Here is a 16,869-nt window from a genome sequence, read left to right on the forward strand (position 1 = left end):
ACCTTGCCCACACCCAAGGGTTATTGTGTGCTGAGACCTATCTGGGGAAAGAAGATGGTCTCGCCAACAGAAAGCCCAGGTGATGTGATTTACTCTGAGTGGGCCCTCTGGATGTACAACACCTGGCAACCGCACATCCTGTGTGAGAATGAGGTGCAAGGAGGGCTGCTTCCTGGAGCTTCTTCTCAGCACTTCCTCTGTGCTTCAAGGGGGTTTCTGTAGAAACACCCATTTGATTCCCGTAGTGAAACAAGGAAACTGAAATATCTGGAAACAATGAGAGAAACACAATCCAGCAGCCAAGAAATTGTACCTTCAGCTGGGGGCTCCAGGAAGTGAGCCAGGATTGGGAGGAGACAGTCAGCTTGGGCCAAGAAGTATCTGGAAGACTTTGCAGTTAAACTCACTGTCCTCCCTCCAGGAGGCCCTGAGGCTTGGTTCAGGAGACATTGTTTAACTAAGGTGGGGCACTACCTGGTGAGCGCATATAAGGAAGAGCCTGAGGGAAGAACCCGGAACTCTGGGACTCTGCCACAGGGCTGACTCACCTGCCACCCTCCTCTGCCACTCTCCATCCCACAAAGCTGCTGCTGCTGAGCCAGTCCTGACCTGGAATACTGCTGACATCAGATGCGCTCATCTAGGAAACAGGTAGGTAGGGTGTGATTGGTGACCTCCCGGGGCTTTGGACCAAGGTGGTGGTCCAAACCTGAGTGAGCATATGAATTTCCCCAGAGAGCGTCTTAATTTGCAGATGCTGAGCCTCCCACTAGAGCAAATGGTCCAAGGTTAAGCTTTAAGGAAAACTAGGGCAAGGGATGAGTTGACTCCCTAAGAGAAGATCATCTCAGCTTTGCATATTTCCTACAATGACAGGATCTTTGCTTTTGTGCGCAAGGGCAATGTTGACATTAAGGGATACTCTGATGGGAGGAATCCCATCACCTTTTCCACCCATGTTCAACTTCTGACACATAGCACATGTTTAATATTTGCAGAAGGAAGGAATGGGGCCCAGACCTTGCCTTTTGTTTTCAAATGCTCTAGCTTAATAATTACAAGAACAAAGTTGAAAAATCTGGGTTAACCACAAGACTGATCACTTCAGAGATTCAGGTGGTTCCTTCTACCCCAACAGCTGCTTCACAGTCCCTGCCTGTGCCTCTGTGGCTGCTAAGGTTGGGTCATCTTTGAGATGTGATTCTCTTCTTAGGGAGACTGAGTTCTAGCTGTTATGCTTGAACCCAAGCTAACCAGAGTAAACGCAGACATTCTCCCTCTGGAGTTCTAGTTGGGTTATAACCTGCCAACTGCCCTGTTTGTCCTGGGAAAGAAACAGAACTTGGCTGACCCCCAGGTGGCATTATCTGGATAGCCATTGAGCACATTCTCTCGCATTGCCCCACCTGTATCCAGCTGGACCTAAACTGTGTTTTTGTGCGTGACACCTGTGGGAGGACTCAATACTTAGCACATTGGGTGATGGGAACATAATCTACAAATATAATCTGTTTGTGTCTCTGATCCCTCCTTCCCAGGAGAGTCCTGATTCAGATTTGCATATAAAAGGCTCTGACTGGGGACAAAACAGGGAAACTGGTTAAACTGAGTAAGCCTGCACTTTCCAAACCCAGAGCCTGGTTGGAAGCACTGCTTGGGGCCCAGGCCACCCTGGGTTGAGTCTTGCTTCTGTCTTCATCCCCGAATTCTCAGGGGACTACTTCACTACCATGCACTGCTGTTTGCTTTGCAGGAACCATTTGGAATAAAAAATTCTGTAATATCACGGGAGGCCACATCTGCTGGCCAGTCTGCAAAGCTAGTTCTCCCAATAAACAACCAGGAAAGCTTGGCCGAACCCTATTTCCTTATTTTAATAACTAAGATAGTTAACAAGGTGATCCCTAAGGGGCCTGGCAGGCCCTCCTGAACTGTGATGCTCCCCGCCGAAAGGCAGCTGAAGATCCTCTCCTCCTGCTCAGAGACCATCTATTTAGCTAATAAACAAATGGCGGTCTTTAAGAGCCGGTGGAGGGGTGAGGAAGTGAAGGCTGATCCCACTGCCTCCCCCCTGCTGGGTATGGCAGATGCAAAAAGTGTCTTGTCCTGAGGTAGTGACCCAAGATGGGCTCCCTCGGAGTCCCTGGACTCTGGGGTTAACATCCTTGCGCTGCCAAAACAGCCACAAGGGACCTTTAAAACTGAGACTGGCCAGGACCTTTGGTTAATTTTATGCTGAAATGATGGTCCCTCGGGCAGTACTCTGCCTCTGATCACTGGCTGGATCAGCTCTGCTGTGCCCGCCTCCCATACCTGTAGATCAGGCCTGACCAGGACCTCACGAAGCTCAGAGAAGGAGCCAGACTCAATCACGGCCTGTGGACCACAGCCCCTAGGGTTGTGTCTCCATCGGAAGTGACCACACATCGGCCTCTAGGAGATGCAGCCAGTGACCCACATCTGGATCAGTGCTGGAGGTAGGAGGGGTCCTAGGAATGTTTGCTTGGTTCTCCTCGCGAAACATCAAGTCTTGTCCCCCAGTCCAGTCCTCACCCAGAAGTGACTGCCAGCCGGCTGAGCTATGTCATTATGCCCCATCTCCAAGATCCCAAGCCTCCTTTCAGGTACTAAAGTTGCCTGAGGGAGAAATTCAGAGGCATTCAGGGTGGGCTGGCTTCTAGGACGCTGGACTGCCAGCCACAGCCCACCACTGCCCACCGAGGGCGCATTCCTTTAATTCCCAGCCTGTTCTGATCCAGCGCCCTGTCTCCCTCTGACACTGTCCGCAAACCCTCCTTTCTTCCTGTGACCATGTCACTTTCTCCAGATGAGCACAGGCCTCCCCATGGCTCCCTTGGGGCCTTGCCTGTTCTGGCACACGGCCGCCAGGCTGCCTAGGCAGGGGGAGGGAGGCTGAGGCTTCCTGAGGCAGTATCTGCTACCCGCCCACCCCCCACCTCCACCCTGCTCAGGCATCGACCGCCCAACCCAAGCTGAGGCTCTGCAGGCACAGTCCCTCTCCCACCTGCCTTTCCCCTCCCTTCAGGGCCTCGAAGGCCTGCCTCGACCCTCTGCTCCTCTTCCTCCTTGTCTCCCCTTCCTACCCCAACCCCCCCTAATGCTCTGGCCGCCTTCTTGCAATTTTTAAGGGTAGGGTGAGAAAGAATAAAGGAAGGTGTATGGGAACTCCCTGCGACCTGCTTTTCTCAGCTTCACTCACCTTTGCACACACATTTATACACATGCAAGTTCTAAGTTCATTTTCTTTTGTGGTGCTCTTTGACATACTTAATTCAGGAGCTCTTTTTGAAAAACTTTTTTTTAATGTTTATTTATTGAGAGAGAGAGAGAGAAAGAGAATCCCAAACAGGCTCTGGGCTGTCAGTGCTGAGTCCCGCATCAGGCTCGATTTCATGAACAGTGAGATCATGACCTGAGCCAAAATCGGGTTGGGTGCTTAACGACTAAACCACTCAGGTGCCTTCAAAAGACTTTTCCTCTCCCACTGGTCCATGCCCTGTCCCCAACCCCACAAGTGTGACCCCATCCACCTGGGCGGAACCCTGGTTTCAGAAAAGTCTCAGAGCAAGCAGCTTGGGACACACCATTGTCATACGTCCTGGAGCTGATTGGAAAAGGGAGTCTCTCCCTTAGGGTGCTTGGCTGCTGGTGCTACTGACCCTATCTCCCCACCCCTGCCACCACCCCCACCACAGTGGGGAGCGGCCACTGGTGGAGCCAGCAGTAGGCTCCCAGTCCAGAGCTCTGGCCCATCGCTCCTGTGGCCTCCTCCATGGGCCTGAGATGCCCAGGAATGCCAGACGTGCACTGGGACGCCTGAGGTCCAGCTGCTGGCATCCCTGTGCGGTGGCCAGAGGCAGTGCCCCGGAACTTGCTCTATGGGCCTGTTGTTGCAGGAGGGGACTTCAGAGCACTCCCTTGGGAGTGTCCACTACTACATCTGTTTTATTTGCATCTGAGGGGGAAAAAAAGGTCAGGATGCGTGGGCTCCATTTCAGGAACCCAGGATGCTGGGCTGGCATGAGAAGGACTTTAAGTAGTAGGTTCTGTCCTTCCTTGCACTCCCCTTCTCCCTTAGGAACTCCACCCCCACCCACCTGCTGTTTCTGTCTTTCTATATCCCTGCCCCCCTCTCCTCTCACTTTGTCTCCTTCCCATCCATTTCCTTCTCTTTGTCCTCCTCTGCTTCAAGATAGGCCAAGAGGAAATCATTTAAGAATACATTGATTATCTAAATGTAGAACCAATTTCCGAAGAACCTTAAAAAAAAAAGAGAAAAGTCCCTAACCCCAGTGTGCGCAGTCCTTGGCACACCCTTTCTGGTTCACGCCTCTGGGAGGTAAGCCCTGTGGGGGTTGGGCTCCCTGGGTAGGGGGATGGGTCAGAAATAGCTCCTCATGGTTTCTGAGAGCCAGCAAGGAAACAGGGACTTCAGTCCTACAACCATCAGCACATGAATTCTGCCGGTAACTGTGGTCAGCTTGGAAGAGGAGCCTGAACATTAGATGAGAACACAGCAGGCTGACGCCTGGATTTCAGGCTTGTGAGATTCTGAGCACAGAACCCACACACATAATTCCAGGCTTCTGAACCTACAGGATTGTGAGATAACAAATGCGTGTGATTTCAAACCACTGTGTTTGTAATCTGCTGAAGAACGAATTCAGATGCTTTAAAAAAAAAAAAAAACTGGGGGGGTGGGGCCTGGGTGGCTCAGTCAGTTAAGCAGCCGACTTCAGCTCAGGTCATGATATCACGGTCTGTGAGTTCGAGCCCCGCGTCGGGCTTTGTGCTGACAGCTCAGAGCCTGGAGCCTGTTTCAGATTCTGTGTCTCCCTCTCTCCGACCCTCCCCTGTTCATGCTCTGTCTCTCCCTGTCTCAAAAATAAATAAAATGTTAAAAAAAAAAGAAGAAATTGCACCTCTTAAAGACCCAGATTATAATTTGATACATGACAATCCCCAGTGTCCTAAAACCCCCTAATTTGCTTAAGAAGGAGCTGGAATTAGCTAAGTAGAAAGTATCTTCTCTTTATGGGTGGAAAAAAAAATCCACACCCAGAAATCCCAAGATCATACCAAATATGACACCGTGTTTCTGGGGCACATATAGAACCCAGAAGGAATGCTCTGCCTTGTCCTCAGAATATATGGCCAGTCCACTAGGGAATTTTCTAGGCTTGTTTTGTGATTAAATGACACGTATCAGAGAACTTGGGGGATGGGAAGGAGTATCTTTTTATGCAAAGGCAAGTTTCTTTTTTTATGTTCACACATGACAAACCCAATTTAACAGAAAGGGATAATATATTCAGTGGGTTCCAATTTCATTGTCTGCCCACCAATATCATTTAGGGAACCCACGTTTTCTGTTCCAGAAACACAAAACATAACAGTTGAAAAGCACCTAAAAGGAAGTCCAGCCTTTTGAGTGTTCCAAAGGCAAGAGGAGGGGACAGCTTGCCCACAGCTCACAGCCTCAGCAGAGCGGCACAAACCCCCTTCTGCCTGGCCAGCAGTCGTTTTGTTACCCCACAGAAGCTCCTGGTGGTGGGGGTGGGGGTGGGGGGGTGGGAGAGGGACCCAGCAGCTGAGGTTTCTGAGCCTGTGAGACCCTGGGTGTCAGAAGAGGCTGGGTCTACATGTTGAGGGCACCAGGGAGCAAAGAAGATGGGGCTACACCTCTATGGACCACAGAGCTGTTTTGGTGCTGTCTCTCTCCCCCTCTTCCTCACCAGACTGTGCTCTCCTTGGTGGTCGGTCAGCCGTGATGCTGAACCCAGGGTTCCTGGAAGGCAATGGAGAGTTCGAGCACTTTCTTCTCTGGTAACTGTTCCAGGTCTGGGAGCTTTCTAAATCTACAGCCATGCTAGAACCTTCTTGCGTTTCTCTGGCTCCTGTGGCCCTTGGTGGGTAATGACCTCAGACACCTCTCAGCCCTAATGAAACAGAAAAGATGCCCCTTGGTGGGGACAGTGACATACTCTGCTTGCGGGCCCGGTTGCCAGCCTTGAAGCTGGCAGCTGGATAGGAATCTCCTCCCAATGCGGGTCAAACTTCTCTTCCTTGGTCTTAAGCCTCAGTTTCTCCTGCATAGGGAGCCCACATAGTCTTCTTCTGAGGCCTGCCTTTCCAGGAACCACACACCCCACTCCCGGCTTTCAGGCCACAAAGGCAAGGAAACTCAGATGATTCTGAAGTCAGGAAGTGACCCAGCAGAAGCACTGGTGTGGATGTTAAGTATCTTTTTAAAACCTATAATTTGTGTTCACTTTCACCTTCACACTACCTCCTACTAGGTCTCCTTGAGAAATAGTCCTGGGCCTTCCCTACTCCCAGCTGATTTGTATATGCACAAAATTTTCCTTTTCTCTCTACCCCTCCCCTCTCCCTCCTTCTCTTCCCCTCGGTTTCTCCCTGCCTCTTCTCTCCCTCTCCTTCTCCCCCTTCTCTCTCCCCCTTCTCTCTCCCCCTTCTCTCTCCCCCTTCATCTGGCATAGTCTATCTACCTCTCCCTCCTTTCACCCTGCTCTCTCTCCAAAGCCCTGAAGTGTGCCTGCCTAGGTGTCATAGAGCTGAAAGTGGTTTGCACGGGGCTTTTTTCCGCCAGAGAGCAGTTAAGTGCCTTATTTTCTCCACTCGGGTGGCTAAATTATTCTCAATGTGTTAAACAGTGTAATTAAACACATACACACGCGAGTGCACAGGGCCCCTTCCCCCACCCTTCTTCTTGCTCCTTGTCAGCAGAGAGAGTGTCAGCCCCAGCCTTCAAGCTCTGTTAGTTTTAATTTGAGTTGTGGAATTAGTAATGGGTTTTGCTGGAACACTGTTGTGGGAAATAGATCGCTCCTCGTGCAGGGTTTGGGCACCATTTCAAACGAGTATTTGTTAAGGGGAAAACCATCCCTTGTCGTGTTCCGCTACATTACATCAGATTTATTTCCATTGTTCTGAAAAACACCAGCCAGGAGAGAGCTGTGTGCATCACTCCCGGGCAGGGAACAATTGAACTCGGGGCTTCCCGTTTCTTAGCTGATTGAAAACAAAACGCACACGGAATCACCCAATCACCCTTTGTTGCTGGGACATGCTAAGCTCCTCCTGGAGGCAAGCCCTGCACCTGTCACTGTAAAGCCTGCAGAGGTGCTGGCGGAAAGTGACTGGATGATTTGGTGGCAAAACTTGGATGTTGAGGAAAAGCAGTTGAGAGAACCCCTGCAGGTCAAAGTTCTTGAAAGGATCTGTCCAATGCAAGGATTCTTCTGCACCACCCCGCCCCCCTGCTTTTAAGTTTATCCGATCTCAGCTTGACTATCGCCACTGGAGAGCGCACATGGTCATCCATGCCATTCACAGATCTTTTCTTCGGCACTGTTCACCAAGGCAGCCACTAGGAAGTGTAGATCTTTAAATTTAGATGTAAGTTAATTAAAATAAAATAAAATTTAAAATTCAGTTCCTTAGTTGCACTTGCTATATTTCAAGTGCTCATTAGCCACATGTGCTAGGCTATTGGGCACCACTCTGGGGACCCGGAGAAAACTACTGTTGGGTGTCCAGGAGGCAACTGGCTAATGCCTGGGCTGCCCATCGCCTGTTACAGGGCTCAGGTTCATGGATAGGGTAGTGGGCACCTGAGGAGATCCTGACAGCGTGATCATCAGGAGACCTACCACACAGCTCTTACTTCCCACACAGAGCCCTTAATAAGAATGATGGTATTTGGGGCATCTGGGTGGCTCAGTCAGTTGAGTGTCCAACTTCGGCTCAGGGCATGATCTCACAGTTCGTGAGTTCCAGCCCTACATCAGGCTCTGTGCTGACAGCTCAGAGCCTGGGGTCTGCTTCAGATTCTGTGTCTTCTTCTCTTTCTGCCCCTCCCCTGCTCGCACTCTGTCTGTCTCTCTCAAAAATAAACATTAAAAAAAATTTTTTTTTAAAGAATGTTGGTATTTAATACCTACCTCATGCTCTGAGGCTGGTTTTATTACCACCACCTCCAGCCCATTTTATTTGTAAGTAAAGGAGGCTCAGATAGTAAGAACATTGATCAAGATCACTCAGTCACTAAGCGATATCTGAAGTCAAACCAGTTTCAAGTTTTAAGCTGATTCCACATGCTCTTGACCACCATCTCATGGGTCTTTTTTTTTTTTTTTTAATTTTTAAAAGGTCAAGGCAAAACCCAGTTTTCTGAATAGGAACATAACCCTGGTGACGTCGAACAAACAGCAACAGGGAGCTTGATTTTTGTGGAACCAGGGGTGGCTGAATCTGTGCTCTCTCAGACCAGGATTATTCTGGAGGGCTGGGAACAGAACTTCTGGGCTGGGTCTGACAGTCCCTGTAAGTCCCTCGGTCTGTCTTTCTCCCAGTGAACACATCTAGATCTCCCACTTCCCAGGAAGTGATCTCTAGGTTCCTTGCGTGTTTAGGTGATGGCATTCTTGTGCCATTAGAAAAAAATCCCTGTCTTTTCCAGGCAGGTATAACTGCACTGGGAAACCCTGACTGCAAGCAAAGGGCTCTCTTCTGGCCAGGTGCCCTGTGCTAGCTACCCTAACACCCTGCTTTGGCTACCATTAAGGGTACACCATTGCTGTGCTGCTTGAAATGTAACCCCCACCCCCGGAACTGAACACAGTGGACTGGATGTCCACCACGGGTCAAGAGCAACTTTGTACAGGACCAGAAGCTCCCATGGTGTCTACAGCAGTGCCTTCCTGCTGTGGCAGCAGCTCAGGGCGGGCACGTCTTTCACCACATTGCCTCATTCACAATAGGAAGCCAAGTAAGCCGTACAAAATCTTTTCAAAATGAAACTGAGCCAAGGCAAATCCCACTCACTATTTACTTGCACAGTTAACTTTTAAATGAGAAGACAGATTTGCAGTTTCCCTGGGTAACTTCCATGTTCTCAGCTTGGAGGTCCTTTAGAATTTTAAATCTGCCATCTGCTTGGATAATTGTTCTTCCTTTATATCATTAAAATGATGGAAAGTTGAAAAGTATCTTCATTTTCATGCCAACATCTTCATCCAGGATTAAGATACAAATGTTAAACAGGACAGGACAAGGGACAGAGTTCTGTGATTATCACAGTACAATGATTTTGAGATAATCCAGAATTATTCATCCATAATTTCTGCCTCAAATTGTGACTTCTGCATACTCTCCTGTGCTATACTACACTGTATTTCTGGACTGTACAATACTACAGGATACAACCAACCCAGTCTTTCAGTCGAGTTTGTTTTTGCCACCTTATATAAATACAGGGAAGAAAGAAATTTTATCAAATACTTTTCAAAAAATATCAAGGTGTGTTCTCTCTATATCTCAACTCACATGACCACACGTATGTGGCATTCTTCTGTTCCTCTAAAGAAGGAACTTTATTTTTGGAAGGGAAAAAAGAAAAAGAGGGAAAGTTATGTAATTGGTTTTGATAAGGTGATCTTTGCTTCTAGAAACCTGAGCATCATTTCCTAAGTAGTCAAAGTGTTTCTTTGCAAGTCCATTTCAGAATGTTGCTGTGAATATTGTATTTTTTAAACATATTATTATAGAATTATACAAAAAAAATTAGGGGCGCCTGGGTGGCTCAGTCGGCTGAGCATCCGACTTTAGCTCAGGTCGTGATCTCCCAGTTCGTGCATTCGGGCCCCACTTCGGGCTCTGTGCTGACAGCTCAGAGCCTGGAGCCTGCTTCGTATTCTGTGTCTCCCTCTCTCTGCCTCTCCCTTGCTCGTGCTCTGTCTCTGTCTCTGTTTCTCTCTCAAGAATAAATAAAATATTTAAAATTTTTTTTTAATTTAAATCCATGCTTTAGGGGAATGAATGTGTTAATTGCAAATAAACTTCCTGTTTTATTTTTTTTAACATTTATTATTGAGAGAGAAACAGTGTATGAGCATGGGAGGGGCAGAGAAAGGGGGAGACACGGAGTATGAAGCAGGCTCCAGGCTCTGAGCTGTCAGCACAGAGCCCAACGCAGGACTCTAATTCACAAACCCTGAGATCATGACCTGAACCGAAGTCAGTTGCTCAACCAACTGAGCCACCCAAGCACCCCTAAACTTCCTGTTTTAAAAGAGAGACTCTCTCCCAAAGTTTCTTATATTAAGTTCCCATAAGTATTAACATTTGGCTCAATTTATAAAAATTAAATTTCTAAGCAAATAGTCGTAACACATTTATATTTGTATAAAGTGAAGAGTATCTGTGTTCATCAAAAGACACAGTAAAGGAAGTAAAAAGATAAGCCACCAACTGGGAGAAGATATTTGCAACACATGTGACCAAGAAAAGATGACTATCCAAAGTAAATAAAGAATTCCTACAAATCACGAAGAAAAAGACAACGCAGTCGACAAATGGGCATAAGATATGAATATTCATTTCACATAAGAGGGAATGTGAATGAAGAATAAACATATTGAAAGATGCTCAGTCTCACCAGTAAGCAGGGAAACAGAAATTAAGACTGCAAGGAGTTGGCATTTTACTCCCATCAGATGGGTACAAATAAGACATTTGCCAAAAACGAGTGCTAGTGAGGAGACTGAGTGATGGGAACTCTTTTACATTACTGGTGACATTATAAATTGGTACAACCTTGGAAAATAATGTGGTATATTCAGTGAGGTTGAATATATGCACAGACAAACCCATAAATTCCACTCAGTGGTCCTACCGTGTCACATACGAACCAATAGCGTGCGAACGTTTCCGTTGTTTGATCTCCCTATGGACACATAGGATGGTCAGCGTTTGAAATTTTAGCCTTTCTAATGAGTGTGTGGTGTCTATCTCATTGTAGTAATAATTTGCATATCCTTGATGACTTAAGATGTAAAGCATTTTTTCATGTCGGTAATTGCCTATTTTTGGTTTTTTTGGGACAATGTTTGGATTTTTGACCATTTTTAAAGGGTTCTTTTCCTCTTACTGATTGAAAAGAGTTCTTTGTATATTCTGGGTTATGAGTCATTTGCCTGATACGTATGTCACATGTATTTTTTCTTAGCCTGTGGTTTGCATTTTTGTTTTCTTAATGGTGTCTTTCACGCTTTGGATAAAGTCTAACTGATGCATTTTTTTTTTTTTTCTTGTAAGGCTCATCTTTTCGTGGTCTGTCACTGACATATTTTCCAACCCTTAAGTTTGCAAACATTTTTCCTGTGTCTTCCTCTATGCAAGTATTCTGTTTTCTTCTAATGCAATTTGAAACATTTTTTTGTTTATTCGTTTTGAGAGAGAGAGCATGAGCGTGCGTGCGCGCGCGCGCGCGCGCACACACACACACACACACACACACACACACACGCTGGGGAGGGGCACAGAGAAGGATACAGAATCCCAAGCAGGCTCCGCACCTGCAGAGCAGAGCCCAAGGCCCGGTTCGAAATCATGAATAGTGAGATCATGACCTGAGCAGAGATCAAGAGTCAAGCACTTAACTGACTGCGCCACCCAGGCACCCCAAAAGTGTTATAATTTTAAGTTTTATCTTTATGTTTGTGATTACTTTGATTCCCATATGGATATCCAATTGATCCAGCATCATTTTTTTTTTAAAGGTGTTTCTATGTCCATTTAATCTTTGGAAACTTTGGAAAATTGGAAACTTTGTCAAAAAAATAATTGACGATTTATGTTGTGGTCTGTTTCTGGATTCTCCACTCTGCACCATTGGTCTATCTAATTGTCTATCTTTTTGCCAGCTGAAGGTGGGTTGGCTAACTTTCTTTAAAAAAAATATTTCTTTAAAAAAAAATTCTTTGGTTATTCTAGGTCCTTTGAATTTAAGTGTAAATTTTAGAGTAAGCTTATCCATTTCTTTAATAAAAAAGCATTCTACAATTTCAGTTGGGATTGTATTGAATCTGTAGATACATTTGGAGAGAATTGCCATCTTGGCAATACTGAGGCTTCCAATTAATGAACCTAATACATCTCCCCATTTATTTAGGTCTTCTTTAATTTTTCTCAGCAATGATTTATAGTTTTTGATGCAGACAGCTTGGATGTCTTTAGTTAGATATTTTTCCAAGTATTTTTAATAGAATGCTATTGTTTTCCTATTGCCTACTGCTAGAATATAATAACTAATTTTTTTATATTAACCTTGTATCTTGCTAAATTCAATCATTAATTCTGTTAGTTATTTTGTAGATTTCCTAGAATTTTCTACAATCAAAATATCAAATAAGAACCATTTTTCCTCCTGATTTTTTTTTTTTTTCCTTAACGAGCTGGCTAGGACCTCCAATACAGTGTTAAGTAAAAATGGTTATTATGAATGCTAAAAAAAAAAAAAAAAGTGGTGGCAGGGGCACCTGGGTGGCTCAGTTGGTTGGGCTTCTGGCTTTGGCTCAGGTCATGATCTCATGGTTAGGGGGTTCGAGCCTCGCTTTGGGATCTGTGCTAGCAGTGAGGAGCCTGTTCAGGATTTTCTCTTTCTCTCCTTCTCTTTCTCATTGCCCCTCCCCTGCTTGCACTTTCTCTCTCAAAATAAACAAATAAACTTTAAAATTTTTAAAAGAAAGAAAGAAAAAACGTGACAATGGCATTCTTGCCTTAACTATGGTCATAATTGGGAAAAATACTCTTCTGTCACTATGATTTTAGCTGTAGATTTTTATAGATGCCCTTCATTAGTCTGAGAATGTTTTTACTTTTTCTAGGTAACTCTCCTTTGAGAGTTTTTATCATAAATATATGTTGAATATTGTCAAATAATTTTAATTATTGGTTTTCTTTTTAGCTTTTTAATATGGTTAATTACAATGATTTTTTTTTTAGCATGAAACCAACCTTACATTCCTGAAATAAATCTCGCTCAGCCTTGATGTACTATTCTTTCTCTTTTCTTTTTTACATTGTTGGATTTGATTTGATGAAATTTTGTGAAGGATCTTTGCCGTCTCTGTTCATGAGGGATAGTGATCCATAATTTTTTTGGGGGGTGTGGATTCTTTGGCGAGGCTTTGTTATTAGTCTCCTGTTGACCTGATAAAGTAAGTTCAGCAGTGTTTCCCGTCTCTAATTTCTGAAGAACTTTGTGCAAGATGGGTGCTATTTTGACCTGGAAAGTGTAAGAGAATTCACCAGTGAAACCATCTGGGTCTGGGAATTTCTCTGGGGGAAGCTTTTGTTAACAAATTCAATTTCTTGGTTAGATATAGGGTTATTCAAATTTTGTTTCTTCTTGGGTCAACTTTGATACCTTGTAATTTTCAAGAAATTCATCCATTTCACATCACAGCAAATTTTTTCATATTAGTTTCTTCGTAGTAGTAGCCTCTTTAATATTTATTGGATTTATGATGATAAACCCTTTATCAATGATGATATTGGTGACTTGTCTTCCCACTCTTTTGTCCTCAACTTGATTCTGGATTTATTTATTTTGTTGGTCTTCTCAAAGGAAAAGTTTCACTTTGCTAATTTTCTCTACTGTTTTTCTCTTTTATGAATTTGTGCTCTTGTCTGTATTACTTACTTCCTTCTACGTCTGTGGGTTTTCTTATTGCCATCATGATATCATCTTGGACTCATAAATTATTTAGAAGTGTGTTTAATTCCAGGTATTTGGGGTTTCCTAACTATCTTATTGGCACTAACTTAAAATTTTAATTGTGTCATGGTTAGAGAATATTCTGTGTAATTCACTCCTTGGAAATACATGGTTTTATGGCCCCGTGTATTTTCTGTTTTGGTGAATACATTTCATATATTTGAAAAGAATGTATACTCTGCATTTTTAGATGTAGTACAATGTATGTGCCAATAAAATCAAAGCGATTAACAGTGTCATCCAGATCTTTTATGTTTTCACTGATTTTTAAAATTTTTGTTTAGTTGCCCTATTAGTTACTAAACTATGAGTGCTAAATTCTACTATCATTGTGGAATTATTTATTTCTCACTTTAATTCTGTTAAGTTTTGGTTCATGTATTTTCTGGTTGTATTATTAGGTGCCTACACATTAATGATTTTATTTCTTCCTGATCAATTTTTGCCAATATTAAATGCCCCACTTCATCCCTGGCAATACTGTTTACTATGAAGTCTGTTTGGTAAATCTATTAATATGCACCTCAGCCTTCTTATGCTTACTGTTTTTATGGCATAATTCTTTTCATCCATTTACTGTCAAATTATCTGGTCTTTTTATTTAAAGTGTGTCTCACAGGCAGCATATAGCTGAGTTTTGCTTTTTTATCTCCTTTGTGAATCTCTGCCTTTTAACTAAAGTTAACATGTAATTATTGATATACTTGGATTTATGTCTATTTTTTGTATGTTTATCCACTGTTCCCTCTTTATTGATTTTTTTTTGATTACTTGAATATGCATGTTTTAGTATCACATCTTATCTATTGTCTTTTGGGGGGGTGCTATATCTCTTTTTATTATTTTCTTAGTGGTTATATAGGGATTATAATACACTTACTCAATCTTCCTGATTCTATTGCACCACTTCATGTAAAATAGAACACTTGCAGCCATGTGGCTAGCTTTACTTCCCTTCTACTGTTCCTTATGTTACAGTCATATGAATGATATCCAAATACTTTGAAGCATCTCAGACAATGTTTTCATTTTTGCTTTAAACACATATATGTATTTTAAAGAATAAGAGGAAAAAAACAGTCTTGCATATTTACTCATATATTTACCATATACCATTCTTGAAAATTCAGTTTTCCCTGTTATTATTGCCTATTAAATTGAAGAACTTCCTTCATCATTCCTTCTGGAGCATTGTCTTTGGATGATTAATTCCCTTAGTTTTTGTTCATCTGAAATCTCTTTATTTCACTATGATTCCTGATATGTATTTTCACTGGACACAGAATTCTGTGTTAACATCTCTTTCTTTCAGCAACTTTAAAGTTATTCCACTGTTTTCCATCCTCCATGGCTTCTTGTGACAAATCTGGAGTCCTTTGCATCATTATTCCCTTCAATTTCATGTGTCATTTTTCTCTAGCTCTTTCAAACATTTTTTATCTTTGGTTTCCAACAGCTTGATTATGATGTGTCTAGTCCTGGTTTTCTTGACTTTTCAAGCTTCTTGGATTCAAAAGTTTGTCTCCAAACTGGGGAAGAGTTTGACCATTTCTACAAAAAACTTTTTCTGCTCTACTATCTTGATTCTCTCCTCCCGGGCCTCCAATTACACATAAGTCACAGCTTTTGGTATTGTATCACATGTCCATCTGAGGCTCTATTCTTATTCTTTTGTGTCCTATTATAATTTTCTGGAGAACATGGATTTAAAAAAGAAAGCAGGAATCAACCCAATTAAATTCAGACTATGCATCCAAGACCACCTTCTATGAGGTGCTAAGTGCTTAGAAAACTTTCTCAGCATCTTGTGGCTAATAAGGGGCAGAATGAGGACTTGAGTTGGAATCTTCTGAAGTCATTTAACTTTGGGGCTTATTTCTTTTTTCTGAAGTCATTTCACTTTTTGCATCTTTCCCATATATTAATAGGAATTTTCCAACAAAAGGACTTGCAGGGTGCCTGATGGCTCAGTTGGTTAAGTGTCCAACTTCGGTTTAGGTCATGATCTCGCAGTTTGTGAGTTCAAGTCCTGCGTCGGGCTCTGTGCTGACAGCTCAAAGCCTGGAGCCTGCTTTGGATTCTGTGTCTCCCTCTCTCTCTGCCCCTCCCCCGCTTGTGCTCTGTCTCTCTCTGTCTCTCAAAAATGAATAAATGTAAAAACTTTTTTTAAAAAAGACTTGCTGGTTATGTATGTATAAAATCCTGAAGGCAAGCTTAAATAAGTGTTTTTGTCACTGTTGTTTTTTATTGAACAGTTCTTTGAAGAAGCTTTTGTGAGTCTCCATGAGGACTACTGGACTTGAAATATTTTCCAAACCATTTGACCTCCGAATCTGTTCTCTGTGGAGGCTTCTGCTCCACCAAACACGCTTAAAAATAGCTAATATGTGGCATTCATTCCACCAACACTTACAAGAATTTTATAGAATACCCACTATGTGCCAGACCTGGCACTAGGTGCTGGCAGAACAAAGATACTATCATCTAAGACATTTCTGCCATTCAGGAGCCCTTATTGTCTTCCCACGAAATTGAATAATGTTTATACACTTGGTGCTGTTGGGTCATTTTCACTTGTGTTTACCGGCATCCTTCACCTATTCTCTGATATGCCCCCTTTCCTCTTTGCTTGCACACTGCCTAAAGTGTGCTCCCAGGGGCAGAGAGTTGTTGGGACAGACTGGGGTTAGTCACAGCTATGGACTGAATTGTGTTCCCCCCAAATTCATATATTGAAGCCCTAACCCCCACTGTGACTATTTCTAGAGATAGAACCTTTAAGGAGATGATTAAGGTTAAATGAAGTCATAAGCATAAGGCCCTACTCCAATGGGACTGTGGCCTTATAAGACAAGGAAGAGGGAGAGCGCACACTCTCTCTCTGTCATGTGAGGACACATCAAAAAGGTGGTTGTCTATAAGGCAGAAAGAGAGTTCTCACCAGAACCTGACTGAGTTGGCATCGTGGTCTTAGACTTTCAGCCTCCACAATTGTGAGGAAATAAATGTCTATTGCTTAAGCTCCCACTCTGCAGGATTTTGTTGCACGCTCAACAGACTAACACAGTCACCCAATTCAGCAGAAGACACAACAGGGACTGAGTGAAACTTACTTCATAGACACTGAGGGGAGCAGACCAGGTTTTATAGCCACCAACTGCATCTCTCGCCTGCTTCTCACTCTAGTTCTGAACTTAATCCATTAATTCACAGTCTCTCTCATTAAGAACCTTATATAAACTCTTTTTGCCATTTTTCCAGCTCCT

The 16,869-nt window shown here is 43.6% G+C and overlaps 1 protein-coding gene across 1 annotated transcript in view; it reads left to right on the forward strand.

Annotated features, from left to right (window-relative positions):
- Nucleotides 1–295: 295 nt before the first annotated feature.
- CAPN13 (calpain 13) overlaps nt 296–16,869 on the forward strand; it is an 80,815-nt gene continuing 64,241 nt past the window's right edge. Inside the window, exon 1 of the mRNA XM_042933319.1 lies at nt 296–651. The gene's annotated coding sequence lies outside the window, so the exon portion shown is untranslated. The remainder of the gene's footprint in view (nt 652–16,869) is intronic.

Source organism: Panthera leo, chromosome A3 (assembly GCF_018350215.1).
Source record: "Panthera leo isolate Ple1 chromosome A3, P.leo_Ple1_pat1.1, whole genome shotgun sequence".
NCBI lineage: Eukaryota > Metazoa > Chordata > Mammalia > Carnivora > Felidae > Panthera > Panthera leo.